The sequence below is a fragment of the Physeter macrocephalus genome, chromosome 21 (genome assembly GCF_002837175.3).
Source record: "Physeter macrocephalus isolate SW-GA chromosome 21, ASM283717v5, whole genome shotgun sequence".
Lineage (NCBI taxonomy): Eukaryota > Metazoa > Chordata > Mammalia > Artiodactyla > Physeteridae > Physeter > Physeter macrocephalus.
The window spans coordinates 115,599,373-115,609,507 of record NC_041234.1 but is presented as its reverse complement, the minus strand read 5'-3'; positions in this window follow the sequence as shown (position 1 = coordinate 115,609,507).

Genomic DNA, 10,135 nt, shown 5'->3' with positions numbered 1-10,135 from the left:
TTTCTTTCTTTCTTTCTTTCCTTCCTTCTTTCTTTCTTTCTTTCTTTCCTTCCTTCTTTCTTTCTTTCTCTCTCTCATTCTTTCTCTTTATCTCTTTCTTTCTCTCTTCCTTCCTTCCTTTCTTCCTTCCTTCCTACATGTGTCTAAAACATGATCATTCTTTTGAAAGAATGTTTGAATCCTATGTAAGTCACCAATTTATTAGGATTTGTGCATCATACTGAGAAACATACTCTTTGATAGTATTTTTTTGTTGTCACTCTTAAAAAGTTCACATATTCTTAGTTTTTCTCTTACTTTCCTTTTAGTGTCCCTTCCTAATGCAATGAGGAGAGAGAAATGAGAAGGGAGGAAAGGGAAAGAGAAGGAGATAGAGAATCATTAGATCAATACTCTGTTTCTTTTTCTTATTGTGCAGGGTACCTGTCACAGGTGAAGGACATCTGGGTTTTTTCTAGGGTTAAGCAATTATGAATAAGGCTACTCTTATTTGCAAACAGATGTGCATGTGAATACAAGATTCATTTTACTGTCAGTTTCTAATTCTGGAGGTAAGAAGCATAGAAATTGCCACTTCATCCTTACAACAAGTAATCTGAACAGACTGAAAAATAAACTCTTCTTGGATTTGCATGAGAGGGGAAGACACAGAGCAAACAACTACCCCCAAGTTTGGTGAGACAAAAAAGAAAATACAGGGGGTCTCAGCTTACAGAATCAGAGACTCAAGAGCAGACTGCTGTAGGAAAACAACTGTAGTTGATGAGTTGCTACAAGCTCAGTGTAGACAACTCTTGAGAGTTAAAAACTCCAGGGGTACCCAGTCATATGGGACCCCACAATTTTGTAAGATTTACCTCCAGGAGATTTACAAGATTCCCACAGTAATTATCAGAGAAATATTTCCTTGGTCTTCTGGCACAGGGAGTGGAAAAGGAACCATTTTGAAATACACTAGAGCACTCTGCTCTTCTTTTTTTTAATTTTTATTTTATATTGGAGTATAGTTGGTTTACAATATTGTGTTAGTGTTAGGTGTACAGCAAAGTGATTCAGGTATATATATATATATATATATATATATATATATATATATATATATATATATATATCTGAATATGTATATATTCTTTTTAAGATTATTTTCCATGGTACATTATTACAGAATATTGAGTATAGTTCGCTGTGCTATAGAGTAGGTCCTTGTTGATTGTCTGTTTTATATATAGTAGTATGTATATGTTAATCCCAAACTCCTAATTTATCCCTTCCCCCCTTTCCCCTTTGGTAACCATAAGTTTGTTTTCTATGTCTGTGGGTCTCTTTCTCTTTTGTAAATAAGTTTATTTGTATCAGTTTTTTTGGGGTTCCACATATAAGTGATATCATATATTTGTCCTTCTCTGTCTGACTTACTTCGCTTAATATGATAATATCTAGGTCCATCCATGTTGCTGCAGATGGTATTATTTTATTCTTTTTTATGGCTAAGTAGTATTCCATTGTATATATGTACCACATCTTCTTTATCCATTCATTCATCAGTGGACATTTAGGTTGCTTCCATGTCTTGGCTATTATAAACAGTGCTACAATGAACATAGGGTTGCATATATCTTTTCGAATTAGAGTTTTTGTCTGTTCTGGATATATGCCCAGTGGTAGGATTACTAGATCATATGGTAGCTCTATTTTTAGTTTCCAAAGGAACCTCCATACTGTTCTCCATAGTGACTGCACTTATTTACATTCCCACCAACAATATATGCTTTAGATTAGACAGTGTCATCATAACTTCTTTACTTCTCAAACATGGCTTTTATTTCATTGGAAAATTCTATAATGGTTGCTTCAGAGACTTTGTATATTAGTATAACTTCTGGGCACTCTCATGGACAGTTTCTGTCATCTGTTTTTGTCCTGTGTAAGGGTTATATTATCTTTGCACATTTCATAATTTCCTCTAAAACAACACATTTGGTACTCTGGATACTGATACCCTACAGTGATTGTATTGTTGTTGTCTGCTTTTTTATTTGGTTTTTGAATGGGCTGGGGTATGTTAGTAAAGTCTATTTTGGCTGCTATGAGTTTTCTTATGTTGTTCCTCAGAGGGCACAGCCTTGTGCAGGCACACAGTCACTCTGATATGGTAGTGATTTTCATGGGTACTCTTAGTTTCTTCTCCTGATCTCTCTGTCAAGGTGTCTGTCTCTGTGTGTATCATACCCAGCTATTAGGTTTCCTAACTGAAAGCTGATTTTTCTATAGTTTTCAAAAATGCCATGGGAAAAAGATTCCTCAGAGTTAAATAAAAATAATTTGAACCACTTTGAACAAGTAGTTGTTGAATTAAGTCTTTCAGATTTGTTGTGGTATTAGAAGAGCTCTTACTTGCTTTCTCTTTATCTGGTGTTCTCTGGTAGACAAGCTGGCCTTTGGTTTAGTTTGTTACTCTCATATAGCTACCAGCCTCGTCTTTTACTTATCCCCCAAGTCTGCATTATTTTCCTTTTCTTTTTTTTTAAAAAATAAATTTATTTATTTATGGCTGCATTGGGTCTTCATTGTTGCGCGCAGGCTTTCTCTAGTTGCGGCGAGCGGGGACTACTCTTCATTGCAGTGCAGGGGCTTCTCATTGCGGTGGCTTCTCTTGTTGTGCAGCATGGGCTCTAGGCATGTGGACTTCAGTAGTTGCGGTGTGTGGGCTCAGTAGTTGTGGCATGCGGGCTCTAGAGCACAGGCTTAGTAGCTGTGGCACATGGACCTAGTTGCTCTGCAGCATGTAGGATCTTCCTGGACCAGGGATTGAACCCGTGCCCCCTGCATTGGCAGGTGGATTCTTAACCACTGAGCCACCAGGGTAGTCCCTGCATTATTTTCCTGAGTGCCATTAGGTTTGACTTTCACCACACTCTGTTACAAATGAATTCATATTTTTAATGAGAGCTTTAATACCCTATGTTATTTAGACCAGCCTCTCACACTTGGCAAAAATCTCTGATTCACTGCTCTGGAGCTTGGGCTACAGGCAGTGAGGAGGAGGAGGAGAGAAGAAAGAAGAAAGGATCATTCTTTTTCAGCCTGAAAACCTGCAAATCAAGCATGCAGCAGGTGAGAGGATACTAATGCAGGGAGAAGTGGAAGAGAGAAGGCATTGGAGTGGGTGTTTCATATACGTTTTGTATAAATCCTGGGGGCCACACATGGAAGCATCAGGTGACTATGAAAGTAACACGGCTGGGGAGCACCACATTTAACCATACTTTGTGCAGTACCCCACTCCAAAGAGTGCCATTCAGGTACACTAAAATATGATTGGCACTTTTTTGAGTGTGATAATTCACAACATGTGCAATCACATGTGGTGGCCCTGTGGGGAAGTGGTGTGGTTGTCTCTACACAGCTGTATTCACTTTGGCCAAATCACCATCCTCTCAGAAGACCCTTAAGTGCCTCCAGAAAGATGAGACCTAGGACCCGAGGGCTCTTGGGGAAACTTCCCATCCAGGTTCTTCAAAGATTCACAGACCTTTATCCAAAAAGGACCTGAGACCTTGGAAAAAGACTTGGGTTGGGTCCATTGTTCTCCCTTTCTTTCACCCTTTTCCCTCTTGTGCACTAATGCCACTTCTCTTCTAAGAAACCTAGAAGCTTCTTCTTCTTTAATATCCTCTACGATATCACTAATCAGCAGCAGTTCAGATGGTGACCAGAATTTTTCATTCGGTTAGTCTCTTTGCACATTATAAGTATTTTTTTGTGTTTGATGTGCAACATTTGTTGAAGTGAGTGATGAGAGGTTTCACTTATCAGACCTTTAGAACTAAAGACACATCACACAGACTTTTCTCTCTGTTCTTAAAGGGTCCTGTCTTAACCCAGCTCCTTCAAAGAGAGACTAGAAGAGAGAGACAAACAGAGAAAGGTAAAAGATGGCAAGCATCACAGTCCTGGAGACCAGTTCAGCACTGCAGCAATTATTGGGAAACACTTTGTATGTTGTACATTCCTATGTTGAAAAATTAGTATATCCTGATTTCCCCAGCCTTTGAATAACAACAGAGAATTGAGTTGGCAGCTGATGTTTGTCAATATTGCTATTTCCAAACAGCCACTTCTGGGTATATACCCCAAACAATTAAAAACAGAGACTGGAAAAAAAAACAGAGACTGGAACAGATATTTGTACACCAATGTTCATAGCAGCATTATTAATTTTTTTATAATTTTAAAAAATTAATTAATTAATTAATTAATCTTTGGCTGCATTGGCTCTTTGTTGCTGCGTGCGGGCTTTCTCTAGTTGCGGTGAGCAAGGGCTCACCAGAAGCCACTTGTCTCGCTTCACCCCATATCATAAATATTAATAGACTTTTACAAATATGTTCAATAGTGTAGCTAACACCCAAACATTTCTGTCAGCCCCAGATTCCTTCATGTCTGCTTAGAGTCAATCCCTTTTCTCACTCTTGGACTCTGGAAACAACAGATCTGCATTCTGTCACTGTAGTTTTGTTTTTTCATAATTTCAGATAAGTGAAATCATACAGAATATAGTCTTTATGTTAGACTACTTTCACTTAGCATAATGCATTTGATATTCATGAAGTTGTTGTGTGTGCTCCTTTTTATTGCTAAGTAATATTCCATGGTATGGACATACCACAGTGTTTTTATCCATTCAACTATTGAAGGATATTTGGGTTGTTTCCAATTATTTGGGGCAATTAAGAATATAACTGCTATAAACATTTGAGCACAGCTTTTTGTGTGAACACAGGTTTTCATTTCTCTAGAGTAAATATCTCGGAGTGGGATCGCTGAGCCGTATGTGAATATTTAACTTACAAGAAACTGCCAGGCATTCAAAGTGGATGTACCACTTTGCACTACTGCCAGAAATGTGTGATATCTCTAGTTGATCCACATCCTACTTTTTAATTTCATTTATAAGGATCTATTTCTGGGCTCTCTATTCTGTTCCATTGATCTACTTTCTCACCAATGCCACACTCTCTTGATTACTGTACCTTTATAGTAAGTGTTGAAATCAGACAGTGTTAGTCTTACAACTTTGTACCTATTTTAAAAATTGGTTTAGCTATTCTGGTTCTTTTGTATTTCCTTTTAAATTTTAGAATCAAATTGTTGATATTTATGCAAATTCCTGATGAGATTTTTTATTAGGATGAAATTAAATTTATGGATGCATGTGGAAAGATTTGACATCTTACCATACTGACTCTTCCAATCCATGAGCACAATATATGTCTCCATTTATTTGTAACTACATATGTAAGTTTTATTCTAGCTTAAATGGTACCATTTAAAAATGTTTAAATCATAATTGTTCATTCCTAGTATATAGAAATATTATTTATAGTTTGCTGCCCATGTCTCAGGGATGGATCACTATCCTTCCCTGCCTGATTTCTGGTGTCTTATAATTTGTTGTTTCCTATATTTTGACAGTTTTTTTCATTGTTTCAGGTGGGAGGATAAATTAGTTCCCTGTAACATCATATTGGCAAAACATACACAAATAAGTGGTGGCCCTAAAACTGGCAGGTGTTTCTCAGCATTCAGAGAGCTGCTTTCTTTTGAGCTTGGGTACTCTTCTGCACTTCAATACTGAGCTACCTCAGGAAACGTTTAAGTGCCTCCTAAGGTGTAAAACCTACAGGCTAAGATCCCATGGGAGAAGCCTCCCTCGCATATAGGTTATTCAGTGATTTAAAATCCTTTGTCTGAAAGTGGCCTGACCAAATGGAAACAAGACTTGCTAGAAGAACAAAGCCTTCCTTTCTGTCTTATCCCTCCTTTTCCACTCTGTAGAACCCAATTTTCTTCCTTTCTCCCCAAACTCTTAACCTTTTCCACCTATCACTTCCCTTCACTTTTTCCAAAATGTTTTCTTTCTTACTCCCCAGATTCTCTCCTGCTTCTCAGTTTCCCCCACCACTGGACCAAAACTTTATTGAATCTCAGGGATTGAAGCCACGACTTTCTTCATGGACCTAAAATATTTCCATTCTTTTGGATATACTTTTGGATCTTATAGGACATTACCAAATGACCCCAAATTTCCCAAAACTTTTACACTCTTTAGACTCTTGTCATTTTTCCCCCTCAAATGTATATGTGAAGGGAGAGAAAGGGCAAGGAGGAACCAGTGCTCAGACAGCCTTCTATGATGAAATATTGTTGGTTTTTATATACCACTCTTTTTTGTTGTTTTTTATTTTTTTTTATTTTGCGGTACGCGGACCTCTCACCATTGTGGCCTCTCCTGTTGCGGAGCACTGGCTCCGGACGCGCAGGCCCAGTGGCCATGGCTCACAGGCCCAGCTGCTCCACGGCATGTGGGATCTTCCCGGACTGGGGCACGAACCCGTGTCCCTTGCATCGGCAGGCGGGCTCTCAACCACTGCGCCACCAGGGAAGCCCCTATATCCCACTCTTGATGTCCCTTCTTAACCTAGTTGGGGAGAAAGAGCGAAAGAGAGCGACAGGGCTATAAGCCTTGGGACTGGAGCAGTGTATGGGAAGCAAGTCGTACATTTTACATTTCTATGTAGGGAAATGGGGGCTTCCTGATTCTACTCTCCTTTAATCCACACTAGGGGTTTACTTGACAACTTCTTTTTGAGGAAATTTGCTACCTACCTTTAACAGAGGAATTTAGGTTAAAGAGGAAAGAGGAGGAAAAAATCCTCTATTTTGTCTGCTAGCATTGTTAACACAGAACACCATGTGTGTACTTAGAGTGGTTTTATTTTATATTGAGGTTGTGTGATTTTTTCTTTATTATTTCGTACTTTAGTTTTGGTATTTTTTGGCAAGGTGCTTATATTTTTCTTGGTGTTATATATTTGGAATTTTAAAAAATTGTGGTTAAATATATATAATAAATTTTAACCCTTTTAAAGTGTACAATTCATTGACATTAAGTCCGTTCATATTGCTGTGTAACCATCACCACTGCCCATATCCAGAACTTTTTTCCCAAACCAAAACTGTGTTCCCGTTAAACAATAACTCTCCATTAGCCCCTCGGCCCTAGCCCTTGGTCATCTCTATTCTACTTTCTGCCTCTATGAACTTCTAGGTACCTCATATAACTGGAATAAGACAGTATCTCTTTGTGATTGGCTTATTTCTCTTGGCATAATGTCTTCAAGGCTTATCCATGTTACAGCATGTGGAATTTATCAACACTTCCTTTTTAAGGCTGAATAATATTTCACTGTATTGTATACCACATTTTATATATCCATTCATCTGCCAGTGGACCTTTGGGTTTCCATCTTTTGGCTATTATGAATAATAATGCTGCTATAAGGGATTTCCCTGGTGGCGCAGTGGTTAAGAATCCACCTGCCAGTGCAGGGGACATGGGTTCGAGCCCGGGTCCGGGAAGATCCCACATGCCGCAGAGCAGCTAAACCTGTGCGCCACAACTACTGAGCCTGTACTCTAGAGCCTGCGAGCCACAACTACTGAGCCTGTGTACCACAACTACTGAAGCTCACGTGCCTAGAGCCCGTGCTCCACAACAAGAGAAGCCACCGCAATGAGAAGCCCATGCACCGCAACAAAGAGTATAGCCCTCGCTCACCGCAACTAGAGAAAGCCCGCACGCAGCAACAAAGAGCCAATGCAGCCAAAAATAAATAAATAAATAAATAAATTTTTTAAAATTATAAAAAAATTAATAATGCTGCTATGAACATTGGTGTACAAATATCTGTTCCAGTCTCTGTTTTTTTTTTTTCCAGTCTCTGTTTTTAATTGTTTGGGGTATATACCCAGAAGTGGAATTGTTGGATCATACGGTAATTTTATTTTTATTTTCTTGAAAAACTGCCATATTGTTTTCTATGGTGGCTGTACCATTTTACATCCCCACCAGCAAAGAACAAAGGTTCCGATTTCCCCACGTCCTCACCAATAGTTGTAATCTTCTAGTTTGTTTTTTATAATAGCTATCCTAATGGTTGTAAAATGATATCTCATTGTGGTTTTGATTTCATTTTCCTAATGATGAGTGATGTGGAGAATCGTTTCATGTCCTTATTGACTGGGAATTTTAAAAAGTATATATATTCTGTTTATTTTAGTTTTGACTGTATAGATGTGGATTTGAGATCTAGACTTGAGTCATTTTAGTCTATTGACAGCAATGTAGGTGCCTGAGTGCTGGGGGACTTGGGGACCTCCAGTTTAAATGTCTCTTACTTCATTCTCCCTGTCTCTCCATGACAAGTGATTTAGCTAATTGTGTATTTTACTAAATATACCTACCTCCCTCTATGCAGACTCTTGTTTAACTCATCTCCCTAGCTCTTAAAATAAAACTGGTTCTGAGTGTGTGGATTTCTCTCACCTACTTGCTTCCACCTTCCCTCAGCTTCAGTTTTAAAAGCAAAAGACAGACTCCTGGAGGCCTGTGCCTCCAAATGAAAAGATTGGAGGATATTCTCTCAATAATGGGGACTCTAGGAAAAGTTGAAAAAATCCAGGGCTCTGAAGGTAGAATCAGACACTCCCAGGAATGGTGGAGAAAGTGGAATTTCTGCCCTGTGAATCCTGGCACCATCTAAATAATCTCCCCTGCTCTCTTGAGTTTCCTGCATATTTACCTTGCTTCTTCTAGGGTTTTGGAGTTAAGTTATAGAACTCTGAACAAAAGACTGGGAAGGTCGGGGCAGAGAAGGATCTGATGGGTGTGTTTGGCAAACCTTTAGCTTTGGTGGAAAGCAAACCATTTTTAATATGCCATTTCTCACAACTTGAAAATCAATAGGAAAATGTTGATGAGGTTATCTCTTACCTGAGGAAAATAAAAAAGGAGGTGGCTTGTTATCTCTCAGGCCTCAAAACCAGCATGTTAAATATGTAGCAAGTAAGGGGATACTCACTCAGAAAGGGTAAGAGAAGGACAGTGGAGTGGTCACTCCCATGCTGGAAGTTCAATGTTGAATGAAAATTACATGTATGTATTTGGGCAGGGCCATCAACTTCAGCTGAGTGTAGTGCCCTACTCCAGATGGTGTCATTCACATACACTAAAGCATGATTATCACCTTTTTGAGTAGAGTAATGCACATCATATGCGTACTATGTGGTGGCTTTGGGGGTGAGTGTATATAGCTGCATACCCAGAGCTGCTCTTCCTTGAGTCCAAGCACCATTCTCCCATTGCTGGGCTACCTCAACTGACTCTCATAAGCAGGTCTTGAAGAATAAGACCTAGGGACTGAGGGCTTCTGGGAAAAGTCACCCATGGAGTTTTTCCAGGGATTTGTAGATTTTTATACCCTTGTCCAAAGGAGGTGTGCCCACAGGGGTATCAAATTTGTAGTGAGGATGTGGCTTTCCCTCTTTGTGAATTCAAAGCTTCTAGTGTTTGCAGAACCTAGTACTTTTTATGCCCCTCCAAACCTCTGACCTGTTCTTTCCTAGCAGTATTCTTTATAGTTCCCAAGCCTTTCCCTTTTCCTTTGGGGCTTTTCAAATTCCCTCCTGCTTTCACTCTATACCCAAAAGCTTTTTGCTCTCTTAAGATCGAAGACGAGTCGTTCCTCAGGAGTTTAGATGCACTTTCTTACTTGGAAACATATACATGTTTCCTTTCAAAGTATATGTAAATATTTATTTAAAATGCATGTTTTTGTATATACATGGCAATTCTTTTTTTTAATTGTAGTTGATTTATAATGTTTCAGGTGTAAAGTGATTCAATTACACATATATATATTCTTTTTAAGATTCTCTTCCATTATAATGTATTGAATATAGTCCCCTGTGCTTTACAGTAGGTCCTTGTTGTTAAATGTTCTAGGCATCTTCATAACCCCTATGGTTATGGTGAATTCAAAAATTATATGTATATATATATATATATATAAATGTATGTATGTAGCCTTTTTGTCTACTTTATTTTCCTCAGCATAATTATTTTGAACTTCATCCATATTGTTATGTGAATCAATAATTCACTTATTTTTATAGCTGAATAGTATTTCATTGTATGGATATATCACAGGTTTTTTTGTTTTTTTCCTTAATGCATTCACTTGTTGATTAGCATTTGTCTCCAGTTTGGAGTGATTTGGGCTTTAATTATTAG